This window comes from Heterodontus francisci, chromosome 29 (assembly GCF_036365525.1).
Source record: "Heterodontus francisci isolate sHetFra1 chromosome 29, sHetFra1.hap1, whole genome shotgun sequence".
Lineage (NCBI taxonomy): Eukaryota > Metazoa > Chordata > Chondrichthyes > Heterodontiformes > Heterodontidae > Heterodontus > Heterodontus francisci.
The window spans coordinates 16,167,703-16,182,557 of record NC_090399.1 but is presented as its reverse complement, the minus strand read 5'-3'; the positions used below and the strand labels follow the sequence as shown (position 1 = coordinate 16,182,557).

General features: G+C 45.9%; 1 protein-coding gene across 3 annotated transcripts in view; it reads right to left on the bottom strand.

The window, feature by feature from the left end:
* Nucleotides 1-684, bottom strand: part of LOC137346163 (PHD finger protein 1-like) — an 85,406-nt gene extending 84,722 nt beyond the window's left edge. For all 3 annotated transcript variants that reach the window (XM_068009514.1, XM_068009513.1, XM_068009515.1), the window contains exon 1: nt 481-684. The gene's annotated coding sequence lies outside the window, so the exon portion shown is untranslated. The remainder of the gene's footprint in view (nt 1-480) is intronic.
* Between the last annotated feature and the right edge of the window lie 14,171 nt (nt 685-14,855).

Here is a 14,855-nt window from a genome sequence, read left to right as displayed (position 1 = left end):
ATGATCCCAAGCATGTTTTTGCCCTGGTTTGACGATCCAGGGAACAGACCTTCCGATGCAGACGGAGGAAATGATACAATGTTGCCGTTTTGCGGATGTAGCAATGATTTCTCATCGATGTCTCCCCCCGTTGGAATAGCTGCAAAGTTCACGTTGTAAATTTCACTGAAATTAACCACATTTGTCGGTTTCCACACACCCCCCCTCCCCTCCCCTCCCCTCACTCCAAATCCTTAAAAAAAAAATTCTGGGTCAGAACTGAGAAGAAATGCCAGTCTCGCAACGCAAAACTGACTGAAACGTTTGGAGGCTGGTTACCTATTAGGACGTGGTGCTGCAAGACTTCTGTCTCTCTGGGTTAACATTAAGAAGTAAAATTGCGCAGTTCCTTTGGTGCAATGTCTGGGCTTTCTCTCTCTCTCTCACAGGTTATGTACCCATCGAAACCCAACCCTTTCCCTAATCTCTGTAAGCACTCACCTGCAAGGAAAGAGGACACGGGCACACACGCACCCCACAATGGACTGCTGCACCTCGTCCCCTGTTGCAGTGTCTTCTTCTTCTCCTCCTCTCTCTCTGTACTTGGCTGCTCTACAGGAAAGGTTCCAACTAAGATAAAAACACACAACACACGTCTCCACCAGCCCTCCCAGTCGCCATCTTCCTGTGACGCAGACTACAGCTAATTTCGGTCCCGAGATTGAAATGCAATGTGTGTGTGTGGGGGGGGGGGGGGAAGTGACAGGGAGAGAAATCATGTAAACAAGTGCGCCTATGTGGCTGATGCCGCCCGGGGCTGCACTGTTGCAGCAGGCTGATACGGTTATGTAATGCGGGCATTCAGTCGAGCGACTTCAGGAAAGGAAACATGTTGGTTGCGAACTATTTTAGATCCAGGTTGTACACTTGAGAGTGCAGATAACTTTCTGCCACCTACATTTCGCCTGCCAAGGAGGGAAAATTAATGAAGGGAAGGGTTTAAAGAGACTTCGATGTCACTTTTTTATTTGGGGGGGGGGGGGTGGTGGTGTCAGAATGTTTCTGCGATTTAATACAGAATCCCAAAGCAGCAAATAAAAAAAATTAGATTATTTGCACAAATGCTAACATTCAGCCCTGCGTGTTTTTTTTTAATGCAAAGGGGACAGTGCAATGAGCGCACAGCAAGATCCCACAGGCGGTAAATGAGACAAATGACAAAATGATCCGGGACATTGTTTGCAGATTCAATAGTATCTTTCAAAAGAGAATTGGATAAATACTTGAAAGGGAGGGAAAGCAGGGCCAGTGGGATTAATTGGATGTCGATATCAAAGAGCTAGCACAGGCTGAACAGCCTCATTCTGTGCCGTCTCATTCCATGATATGCTCATTTTCAGCATGTGGACGGTGCTGACAAAGATAAACCAGCATTTATCGCCTGAACCCTAGTTGCCCTTGAGAAGCTGGTGGTGGGCCTCCTTTCTTGAAGCACTGCAGACCACATGGTGACGGGGCCTCCCGATGCGTTCACTTTGAATAGTGCCCTGGGACCTTTCGTGTCACCATGACCAGGCGGGCAGAACCTCAGTTTAATGTCTCAACCCAAAGACACTGGCTCACTCGCACAGCACCTCTTAACCATGATAACAAATTGCACTTACATATCGTGTTTGATGTGGTAAAACATCTCACAGGCACTTCGCAGGAGTGATTATCGAACATAATTTGACGCCGAGCCACATAAGGAGATATTCGGTAACAGCTGAGCGAAAGCTGCGTCAAAGAGGGTAGGTTTTAAGGAGAGTCTTAAAGGAGGAGAGGCGGAGAGAGAGAGAGAGAGAGAGATGGAGAGGTTTAGGGAGGGAATTCCAGAGTTTCGGGCCTTGGCAGCTGAAGGCATGGCAGCCATACGTGAAATATGCGGCACAGAAGTAGGCCATTTGGCCCAACTAGTCTATCCCACATGAGCCTCCTCCCAACCCTATCCGTCTTTCAGATGAGACGTTAAACCAGGGCCTTGTCCGCTCTGGTGGATGTAAAAGATTGCACACCACTATTTCAAAGAACAGCAGATCTCCCCGGTGTCTCGGAGCCAATATTAATCCCTCAACCAATGTCACTAAGATCCAGAGGATCTGCTCATTAAAACACTGCTGTTTGTGGGATAATGCTGTATGCAAATTAGCTGCCACATTTCCGACATTCCAACAGTGACTACACTTCAAGCCACTTCATTGGCTGTAGATGTCCCGAGGTTGTGAAAGGCACTGTATCATTTGTTATTATTTATTTACAGGGTTTATTGGCAAGGCCAGTATTTATTCATTGCCCATATATCTAATTGCCCTTGAGAAGGTGCTGGTGAGCTACGTCCTCGAACCACTGCAGTCAGTCATGCTGGTTCTTTGGTCCAATAGAGTGGCTTTGCTGGGCCATGACAGAGGGCAGCCAGGGATCAACCACATTGCTGTGGGTCTGGAGTAAAGAATAGGCCAGAACCTGGCACTATTCTCCTCAACTACTCCAAGTTGCAGCAAGTGTTGGATACTATATCCACTCTCTGGGCCAAGAATTTTCTCCTGAATTCCCTATTGGATTTATTAGTGAATATCTTTTATTTATGACCTCGAGTTTTGGAGTTCCCCCATAAGTGGAAACATCTTTTCTACATCTACTCCTTCATAATGCTAACAAAAGCATCTTGGTTTATTTCTGGGTGGGGGTGCGTGGTGCGGCGTGGGGGTAGAGAATTGAAAAGTAGTGAGGTTATTTTAAACCTGAACAGCACCCTGGTCAGGGCACACTTGGAGTACTGTGCACTGCTCTGGTCTCCATACTATATACTACATCGAAGCACTGGAGAAATGAAATCTAGATTTGCAAGGAAGGCACCAGAACCAGGATTACAGTTACTGAGCAAGTTCGGGCATTTGGAAGACTTTAAAATTAAGGATGGATTGGGACGAGTGCAGGTGGAGAGAATGTTTCCATTTGTTGCAGAATTCAAAGCTAGGTGCCATAAATACATGATAGTTACTAAAAAATACAATCGGGAAATAAAGAGAAATTCCTTCCCTTTGTTCAGAGATCGGTTAGAATGTGGAAATTGATGCCACAGGAAGTGGTTGAGGCAAATAGCTTAGATGCTTTCAAGAGGAAACGAGACGAGACATGAGAGAAAACAGGGCTGAGATGAGGTACGTAGAATGGGAGGAGACACACGTATGGTGTAAACACCAGCATGGACTAGTTGGGCCGAAGGGCCTGTTTCTGTGCTGTGCATTCTATATAATTCTGAGTCATTTTATAAATCTCTATCAGGCCACCCCTCAGCCATCTCCTTTTTAGGCAAAAAAGCCTCAATCTGATCAATCTTTCCTGATTTTTAAAAATTTGTTCATGGGGTGTGGGTGTCACTGGCTAGGCCAGCATTTATTGCCCGTCCCTAATTGCCCCTGAGAAGGTGGTGGTGAGCCACCTACTTGGACCGCTGCAGTCCATGTGGGGTAGGTACACCCACAGTGCTGTTAGGAAGGGAGTTCCAGGATTTTGACCCAGCAACAGTGAAGGAACGGCGATATAGTTCTGAGTCAGGATGGTGTGTGACTTGGAGGGGAACCTGCAGGTGGTGGTGTTCCCATGCATCTGCTACCCTTGTCCTTCTAGTTGGTAGATGTCGTGGGTTTGGAAGGTGCTGTTTAAGGAGCCTTGGTGAGTTGCTGCAGTGCATCTTGTAGATGGTACACACTGCTGCCCACTGTGCGTCGATGGTGGATGGAGTAAATGTTGAAGGTGGTGGAGGGAGTGAATGTTTGTAGATGGGGTGCCAATCAAGCGGGCTGCTTTGTCCTGGATGGTGTCGAGCTTCTTGATTGTTGTTGGAGCTGCACCCATCCAGACAAGTGGACAGTATTCCATCACACTCCTGACTTGTGCCTTGTAGATGGTGGACAGGCTTTGGGGAGTCAGGAGGTAAATTATACGTCACAGAATCCCCAGCCCCTGAACTACTTCAAATGAAGTGAGGAGTACGACAAGGCTGGGTACTGTCGCCAAGATTATTCAATCTGTAGACAGAACAAATATTCAGAGAAATAGATGTACTTCCAGGTGTAAAACCCCTTATCTAAGGAAGGATATACTTGTCATAAAGGGAGTGCAATGGAGGTTCACCAGACTAATCCCTGGGATGGCGGGATTGTCTTATGAGTAGAAATTGCAGAAACTGGGCCTGTATTCTCTAGAGTTTCATTGAAACTTACAAAATTCTTACAGGTTGTGACAGGGTAGATGTGGATAGGATGTTTCCTCCGGCTGCTAAGTCTAGAACCAGGGGACACAGTCTCAGAATAAGAGGTAGGCCATTTAAGACTGAGATGAGGAGGAATTTCTTTACTCAGAGGGTGGTGAATCTGTGGAATTCTCTACCCCAAAGGACTGTGGAAGCTCAATCATTGAGCATGTCCAAAACAGAAATCGATAGATTTCTGGATACTAGTGACATCGAGGAATATGCGATGGCAGGATTGACGTATGAGGAGAGATTGGGTCGACTAGGCCTATATTCACTAGAGTTTAGAAGAATGAGAGGGGATCTCATAGAAACATATAAAATTCTAACAGAACTAGACAGGCTAGATGCCGGGAGGATGTTCCCGATGGCGGGGGAGTCCAGAACCAGGGGTCACAATCTCAGGATACGGGGTATGCCATTTAGAACTGAGATGAGGAGAAGTTTCTTCACTCTGAGGGTGGTGAACCTGTGGAATTCTCTAGTGCAGAAGGCAGTGGAGGCCAAGTCGTTAAATATATTCAAGAAGCAGATAGATATATTTCTTAATGCCAAAGGGATCAAGGAATATGGGGAAAAAGCACGAACAGGGTACTGAATTAGACGATCAGCCATGATCTTTTTTCCAATGGCGGAGCAGGCCCATAGGGCCGAATGGCCTACTCCTGCTCCTATTTCCTATGATCCTAAAAATTGGAGTTAAGAATATATCAAATGTGATGACACAAGGCGAGTTGCAGAATCAGAAGAGGCCTTACAAAATATTGTACATCAAGTAAAATCTAAACGTTTAGAATATGGATTGTGTCTGAACACCAAAAAGACAAAAGCAATGGAAGACAGAAGGAATACATTAGAAGAAACCAGAGTGAAGATTGAAGTGGATGGTGTCACACTGGAACGAGTAGATAAGTTTGTCTATTTAGGACAAATGATAACACAAGATGGTCGATGTGATGCCGAAGTCAGGAGAAGGATAGAGATCGCCAGGAGTAACTTTGTGAAGATGAAGGATGTGTTCACAACTAGAAAGCTCAAGCTTTTAACAAGGAAAAAAACTCATAAGATGCTACATTCTATCCACTTGCCTGTACGTCTCAGAAACCTGGGCAATAAGTAAAGATCTATGGAAGAGAATTTTCAATCATTGGTTGGTATCATCTTCTTCCCAGAAGGTTGACTGTCATGGATCTCCACCTCTGTGCTGTCCTTACACATTCTGCACAGGTCAACTGCATCCAGTCCATTATATCTGTCATCCATATTCTTCTCTGCTTCCCTCTCCTATGTTTCCCATTGATCTTTCCTTCCAATCATTGTCTTAGTCTACCTCCTGATCTAATGACGTGACCAAAGTATTGTATCTTTCTCTCTTTGATGTTATGTACTCATTTCCTCTTTTCTCCGGCATTTCCACCACTTTCTCGTTAGTCTTCCTGTCTGTCTAAGATATGCAGACTATCCTCCAATATGTCCACATCTCAAATGTATTCAGCTTATCAATAGTCTCCTTATTTGTTGTCCATGTTTCCGGGACATATACAGTGTACAGTGAATGGCAGGGCCCTGGGGAGTGTTGTTGAGCAGAGAGACCTTGGGGTGCAAGTACATAGTTTCCTGAAAGTGACAACACAGGTAGACAGGGTGGTGAAGAAGGCGTACGGCATGCTTGCCTTCATTGGCCGAGGCATTGAGTACAAGAGTTGGGACGTCATGTTACAGTTGTACATGACGTTGGTTAGGCCGCATTTGGAGTACTGTGTGCAGTTCTGGTCGCCGCACTACAGGAAAGATGTGATTAAGCTAGAGAGGGTGCAGAGAAGATTCACAAGGATGATGCCTGGTTTGGAGGGCTTGAGTTCTGAAGAGAGATTGGATAGGCTGGGTCTGTTTTCCCTGGAGCGAAGGAGGCTGAGAGGGGACATGATAGAGGTATATAAAATTATGAGAGGCATAGATAGGGTAGATAGCCAGAGTCTGTTTCCCATGGTAGGGGTGACTAAAACTAGAGGGCATCGATTTAAGGTGAGAGGGAGGAGGTTTAAAGGGGATCAAAGGGGTAAATTTTTCACACAAGAATAATGGATATCTGGAAGGAGCTGCCAGAGGAGGTGGTGGAGGCAGGAACAGTAGCGACATTTAAGAAGCATCTGGACAGGTACTTGAATGAGCAAGGCATTAGAGGGATATGGAATTAATGCAGGCAGGTGGGATTAGTATAGATAGGCATTATGGTCGGCCTGGCCGCGGTGGGCCGAAGGGCCTGTTTCTATGCTGTACGACTCTATGACTCTACACAACATAGATGAAAAACTGGAAAAAAATAGAGGTCTTTGAAATGTGGATGTTAAGTTGTATGCTTAAAATTCCTTAAACAGACCATGAGACAAATGAAGAGGTGCTTGAAATTGTGAGAGCAAAAAGAATTCTAAAAATGACCCCCAGAAAGGAAAATGTCAGTATTTCAGCCATTTGATCAGAGCTGAAAAGCTACAGAGATCTCTTCCAGAGGGCAAAGTAGAGGGCAGCAGAAAGAGGGGTCAACCTTGACGTTGTTGGATGATGGACGTCACAGAGAGGTTGCAGACGAGCTATAGTGGATGGGTGAAGATGGCGCAAGATAGACGAGCATGACGCACCAAGACAGCAGATCTCCTGGTAGGAGTAGCTACAATCAGCAGCAGCAGCAGCAGCACCAGATATGTATTGATGTGGCTGGTCCAGTTATGTTTCTGGTCAATGGATGTTGATGGTGGGGAATTCAGCGATGATAATGCTGTTGTATGGTCAAGGGGAGGTGGTTAGATTCTCTATTGTTGTATATGGTTATTGCCTACTTGCCACTTATCAGCCCAAGCCTGAATGTTGTTCAGATCTTGCTGCATGTGGGATCAGACAGTTTCATTAGCTGAGGAGTTGCATTGGAACTGAGCATTGTGCAATCGTCAGTGAACATCCCCACTTGTGACCTGATGTTGGAGGGAAGGTCATTGATGAAGTAGCTGAAGATGGTTGGACCTAGAACATGTCCTGAGGAACTCCTGCAGTGATAGGACTGAGGTGATTGGCCTCCAACAACCACAAGCATCTTCCTTTGCGCTAGGTATGACTCCAACCAGCGGAGAGTTTTCCTCCCGATTCCCATTGACTCCAGTTTTGCTCGGGCTCCTTGATGCCATACTCGGTCAAATGCTGCCTTGATGCCAAGGGCAGTCACTCTCACCTCACCTCTAGAATTCAGCAGTTCTGTCCAAGTTTGAACCAAGGCTGCAAGTCTCTGGAGCCGAGTCGTCATGTCAGAACCTAAACTGCCCATCAGTGAGCAGCTTATTGGTGATCAAATTCCTCTTGGTAGGACTGTCGACAATACCTCTTTAATCACTTTGCTGATGATTGAGTGTAGACTGATGGGCCAGTAATTGGTCTCATTGCATTTGTCCTGCTTTTTTGTGTACAGGAGACACCTGGGCAATTTCCCACATTGCCGGGTAGATGCCAGTGTTGTAGCTGTGCTGGAACAGCTTAGCTAGGGGTGCAGCTAGCTCTGGAGCACAGATCGTCAGTAGTATTGCCGGGATGTTGTCAGGGCCCATAGCCTTTGCAGTATCCAGTGCCTTCAGATGTTTCTTGATATCATGTGGAGTGAATCGGATTGGTTGAAGACTGGCATCTGTGATGCTGGGGACCTCAGGAGGAGACCGAGATGGATCATCCACTCGGCACTTCTGGCTTGAAGATGGTTGCAAATGCTTTAGCCTTGTCTTTTGCACTGAGATGCTGGGCTCCACCGGGCTGGGGATGTTCATGGAGCCTCCCATGATATTAGTTGTTTAATTGTCCATCACCATTCACGACTGGATGTGGCAGGACTGCAGAGCTTTAATCTGATCATTGGTTATGGGATGGCTTAGCTCTGCCTATAGCATGCTGCTTGCACTGTTTAGATTAGATTAGATTAGAGATACAGCACTGAAACAGGCCCTTCGGCCCACCGAGTCTGTACCGAACATCAACCACCCATTTATACTAATCCTACACTAATCCCATATTCCTACCAAACATCCCCACCAGTCCGTATATTTCCCTACCACCTACCTATACTGGTGACAATTTATAATGGCCAATTTACCTACCAACCTGCAAGTCTTTTGGCTTGTGGGAGGAAACCGGAGCACCCGGAGAAAACCCACGCAGACACAGGGAGAACTTGCAAACTCCACACAGGCAGTACCCGGAATTGAACCCGGGTCCCTGGAGCTGTGAGGCTGCAGTGCTAACCACTGCGCCACTGTGCCGCCCATTTAACATGCATGGTAGCCCTGTGTTGTAGTTACATGTTCTCTAGTGCCTATATATCCTTTTGGTAATAAGGAGACAAAAACTGTGCCCAGTACTTCAAATGTGATCTAACTAAGGTTCTATCCAAGTTCATCATAACTTCTTTACTTTTCAATTTTATTCCTCTAGAAATGAACCCCGATGGTTTGTTTGCATTTTTAATGGCCCTTTAACCTGCATTGCTACTTTTAATAAAAGCAAAATACTGCAGGTGCTGGAAATCTGAAATAAAAACGGAAATTTCAGGTCTGGCAGCATCTGTGGAGAGAGAAGCAGTGTTAACGTTTCAGGTCTGTGACCTTTCATCCAAGAGCCCAAACACTCCTTCAATTTAGTATACTGTATTCAGTGCTCACAACGTGGTCGCTTCTATTGGGGAGACCAAACGCAGATTGAGTGACTGCTTTGCAGAACACCTCCGCTTAGTCCGAAAGCATGATCCCGAGCTTCCAGTTGCTTGCCATTTCAACACTCCTCTTACGCCCACATTTCTGTCCTTGGCCTGCTGCAGCATTCCAGTGAACAACAACGCAAGTTCGAGGAGCAGCACCTCATCTTTCGATTAGGCACTCTGCAGCCTTGTGGACTCAACATTGAGTTCAACAATTTCAGAGCATGACTAGCCTTTTTTTATATATATTTTTTAGATTTTTTTATCATTTTATTTTATTTTGTTTTTTAACCATGTGCCTGTTTTTCATGTGCTTTTGGACAGAGCTGCTCATTACTCTACCATTAACACTCGCTCTGGACTAATGCCTTGTCTTTCTCCACAAGCATTAACACTCTCTTTGCCTTTGTCCCATGACACCTTTGTTATTTAATCTCTCCTGCCCTCTTCCCTATCACACACCTTCCCTTTTGTTCTCTTCTCCACTAAACCACCACCACCCCCTTCACTTGCTTAAAACCTAATTCTTTTCTAACCTTTGCCAGTGCTGATGAAAGGTCACAGACCTGAAACGTTAACTCTGTCTCTCTCTCTCCACAGATGCTGCCTGACCTGCTGAGTATTTCCAGCACTTTCTGTTGCTACTTTTAATGATTTGTTGTGAATCTGTACCTTTGTGTGTCTACCCCAGGGTTGGCCAACCTTTTCGCGTGGGGGGGGCGGGGGGGGTGGTGGGTGGTCACATTACAATTTTTGTCTTACATGGGGGGGGGGGGGGGGGCCGGTGAGACAATTCCGGAAAGATAAAGGCAGTAAAAACTAATCTTACAATTAATCAAAACAACAACAAATGTGCATTTTTGTGAAGAAGCTTTAAATGGGAAGATTAATTTATTGACTTACTTTCTCATCACTATGTTGGATACTGATTTAGTATAATATCTGGCATTTTTTTCGGCTTGCACAGGTAGTCGATATTTGTCTGCACACCTGTAGTGATGTGGAGTATTCCAGATAGATGTCCATCGGTCAGGAGTGATCTTGATTACTCTCTCTCCCTCTCTGTCTCCCTGTGTTCCACCTCTCTGTGTTGTTTCCCCACCATGTCATCCTTGCTCTCTCTGTCCCCCCCTTTCTCTTTCTGTACCACCCTTTCTCTCTCTGCCCCCCCTCCACCATCTCTCGCTCTCTCTCTGACTCTCTCTCTATCTCTCCCTGTGTTCCACCGACTCTGTGTTGTTCCCCCCTCTTTGTGTTGTTCCCCCCCCCCACCATGTCATTGTTCCCCCCTCTTTGAGTTGTTCCCCCCCCCCACCATGTCGTCTTTGCTCTGTGGCCCCCTCTCTCTCTTTCTCTCTGTCCTCTCTCTCTCTCTCCCTCTTTCTCCCTCCATCTCTCTCGCCCTCTCTCCCTCCATTTCTCTCTCACTTTCTGTCTCTCTCTCTCTCAGTCGCTCTCTCCCTTTCTCTCTCTCTCTCTCTGCCCCCCTCTTTTTCTGACTGTTGCAGAGAGCGGGAGTGATCAGCATAGCAGCTTTGTGGTTGGTCAGTTTTTTTAAAAAATCGAGCTGACTTTCACAGCTGACAGCTGCTGACATTGGGAACAGTGGTTTCCCAACATTGGACAGATTTGGGGTTTTCCAGTGGCCTTTTAAAAAAAGTCGAAAAGCTCGAATCTATTCGAAGTTGGGAAGCCGCTGTTACTACTGTCATGCAGCACCTGTCAGCTGTGAAACTGCCTTGTGTTACGACCAGGTGAGAAAGAGGTCTAGGGTTCCCTTTCAGCCTTCACCTGGTCTTACAGTAACAGGGTTTTATTTTTTAAACACACTGTGTTTTAGCTCCCCCTTGGTGAATCCTTGTTCACTGCTTTCCAATTATAAGGCAAAGAAATGATCACAAACCCACAGGTTTTTTTATGTTGAAAGAAGAAAGATTGAAATTTTACTAAACTTAAACTCCAAATAGGTTAATGCCTGCAGATACACGACACGCCCAAGCTCGCATGCATACGCGATACACACATGCAGATAGGGACAGAAAAGAGCAGAAGAAAAATAAAGTGGAAAGATTTGAGGCAATCTCTGAGGAGGGTTATTTGTTACTGTGCTTCGAGCTTGCTGTAGAGTCCTTGATTGAAGATATGGTCTTGCTTTTCGTTGGGGCCCAGTATTCTTCTTAAACCTAGTTCACTGTAGGAGACTTTTCTCTCTTGGGGTTCATGTGTCTTCAGTGGTTCTTGGAGTTCCGTGAGAAAGAGATGGGAGCAGACAGGAGAGGCTCTTTTCAGTCCAGGAGCCGAGAGCTTTCAGCCAGTTCAAACACTGTCTCTACAATTTAAAAACTCCCCAAGTTGGCCAGCAGGGTAGTCATGTGACTGGTGTAACCACTTCTGGTTCTGTGTATGGTGTGTGTCAGGGAATGGTCCTTTGCCTACAAATACTGTCCGTTAATATTCAGAAATGTCTTTCCGGCCAGGGGCTTGGCAACCCCTTGCATCATGCCTTCTCTTCTACTCAGTAACGATTTGAAATTTAATGTCCATGTGGCGAAATTAATATGCCTCATTCGTGGCAGGTGGGGGCCTTCATGACACCTGTGATGTTTTAAAAAACCGGTCTGAAAGAAGACGACAACGGGAAATTTCTCATCTCTGAAATACACCTGCGGGCCAGATGGACATCTTTGGCAGGCCGGATCCTGGCCCATGGGCTGTATGTTGGACAACCCTGCTCTACCTCATTTAGACTCTTATTTTCCGACGAGTATGTGGCCTCCTTGCTTCTCCTAATTTCACATTAATTTCGCACACTGCATAACACACTAATATAACACAACATTGTTAACACAATATATTGTTGAATGTGTTTGCTTTAAAGTGCACTGTGGAAACTCTCCCAGTCTTATTCCACAGCACCTCCCAAACCCACATCCTCTACCACCTGGAAGGACAAGGGCAGCAAGTGCTTGGGAACAGTATCCCCTCCAAGTCACGCACCATGGTGAAGGAAGTAGAGAAAGGAGGTGGGGTGGCAGTATTGATTAAAGAGAATATTTCAGTTCTGGAGAGAGAGGATGTCCTAGAGGGGTCAAGGACAGAATCGATTTAGCTAGAGTTAAGAAACTATGCAGGTACCATTACACCACTGAGTGTAGTCGATAGGCCACCAATGATTGGGAAAGATATAGAGGGACAAATCTGAAGCTAAGTTACAGAGAGATGCAAGACCTTTAGAGTAGTGATGGTGGAGGCCTTCAATTATCCTAATAAAGACTGGGATAGTAAAAGTGTAAAGGGCAGAGGAGGGGAAGAGTTTCTGGTGTGTGTTCAGGTGAATTTTCTTGATCTGTATGTTTCCAATTCCACAAGGAAGAAGACATTGCTGGATCTGGTTCAGGGAATGAGGTGGGTCAAGTGCATCAGGACTCAGTAGGGGACCATTTAGGGGACAGTGATCATAGTGTCATAAAGTTTAGATTAGCTATGGAAAAAGACAAACAGCAATTTCAAGTTTAAAAAAAAAATAATTGGAGGAGGGCCAATTTCAGTGGGTCGAGAACGGATCTGTCCCGGGTAAATTGGAATCAAAAATGGGCAGGCAAAAGTATGATTGAGCAATGGACTTCCTTTAAAAGAGGAGATGGTTTGGATGCAGTTGAGGTACATTCCCAAGAGGGAAAAAGTGGGCAACCAAAGCCAGAACTCCCTGGATAATGAAAGAGATAAGAGTAAGATGAAGCATAAATAGGGTGTGTGTGACAGATGTCAGGTTGATAATACAAGTGGGAACCATGCTGAATGTAGAAAATTCAGAGGGGAAGTGAAAAAAGAAATAAGAGTGATGAAGAGAGAGTATGGAAAGAGACTGGCAGCTAACAAAAAAATCTAAAAGTATTCTATAGGCATATAAATAGTAAAAGGGTAGATGGAGGAGGGGTGGGGCTTATTAAGGACCAAAAAGGGGACCTACACATGGAGGCAGAGGGCGTGGCTGGAGTACGAAATGAATACTTTGCATCTGTCTTTACCAAGCAGGTAGTTGTCTTAAAAATTGATAAAGAGGAGGTGTTAGAAAGTAAATTAATTAAAATTAAAATTACTTAAAATTGATAGGTCACCAGGACCAGACCGGATACTTCTGAAGATGCTGAGACAAGTAAGGATGGAAATTGTGGAGACGCTGGCCATAATCTCCCAATCCACCTCAGATACAGCAGTTGTGCCAGAGGACTGGAGAATTGCAAATGTTACACTCTTGTTCAAAAAAGGTGTGGGAGGACTCCCTAACCATGCTGTGGGATTATCCCAAACAACACTGTGGGATTACCCTCGAACAGCACTGTGGGATTATCCCAAACAGCACTGTGGGATTACCCTCGAACAGCACTGTGGGATTATGCCCCACAACACTGTGGGATTACCCAACAACACTGTGGGATTATCCCCCCACAACACTGTGGGATTACCCCTCGAATAGCACTGTGGGATGACCCTTGAACAACACTGTGGGATTACCCAACAACACTGTGGGATTATCCCCCCACAACACTGTGGGATTACCCCTCGAATAGCACTGTGGGATGACCCTCAAACAACACTGTGGGATTACCCACTAACAACACTGTGGGATTACCCACTAACAACACTGTGGGATTACCCTCTAACAGCACTGTGGGATTACCCTCTAACAACACTGTGGGATTATACCCCCACAACACTGTGGGATTACCCACTAACAACACTGTGGGATTACCCTCTAACAGCACTGTGGGATTACCCTCTAACAACACTGTGGGATTACCCTCTAACAGCACTCTGGGATTACCCCCTAACAACACTGCGGGATTATCCCCCCACAACACTGTGGGATTACCCTCTAACAGCACTGTGGGATTACCCCCTAACAACACTGTGGGATTACCCTCTAACAACACTGTGGGATTACCCTCTAACAGCACTGTGGGATTACCCTTTAACAACACTGTGGGATTATCCCCCCACAACACTGTGGGATTACCCCTCGAATAGCACTGCGGGATGACCCTCGAACAACACTGTGGGATTACCCACTAACAGCACTGTGGGATTACCCTCTAACAGCACTGTGGGATTATCCCCCCACAACACTGTGGGATTACCCTCTAACAGCACTGTGGGATTACCCTCTAACAGCACTGTGGGATTACCCCCTAACAGCACTGTGGGATTACTCTCTAACAATACTGTGGGATTACCCCTAACAGCACTCTGGGATTACCCCCTAACAGAACTGTGGGTTTACCCTCGAACAACACTGTGGGATTACTCCCTAACAACACTCTGGGATTACCCCCTAACAACACTCTGGGATTACCCTCTAACAATACTGTGGGATTACCCCCGAACAACACTCTGGGATTACCCTCTAACAACACTGTGGGATTACCCCCTAACAACACTCTGGGATTACCCTCTAACAGCACTGTGGGATTACCCTCTAACAACACTGTGGGATTACCCCTAACAGCACTGTGGGATTACCCTCTAACAACACTGTGGGATTACCCCTAACAGTACTGTGGGATTACCCTCGAACAACACTGTGGGATTACCCCCTAACAACACTCTGGGATTACCCTCTAACAACACTGTGGGATTACCCTCTAACAACACTGTGGGATTACCCTCGAACAACACTGTGGGATTACCCCTAACAGTACTGTGGGATTACCCCTAACAGCACTGTGGGATTACCCACTAACAACACTCTGGGATTACCCTCTAACAACACTGTGGGATTACCCCCTAACAACACTCTGGGATTACCCTCTAACAACACTGTGGGATTACCCCTAACAGCACTGTGGGATTACC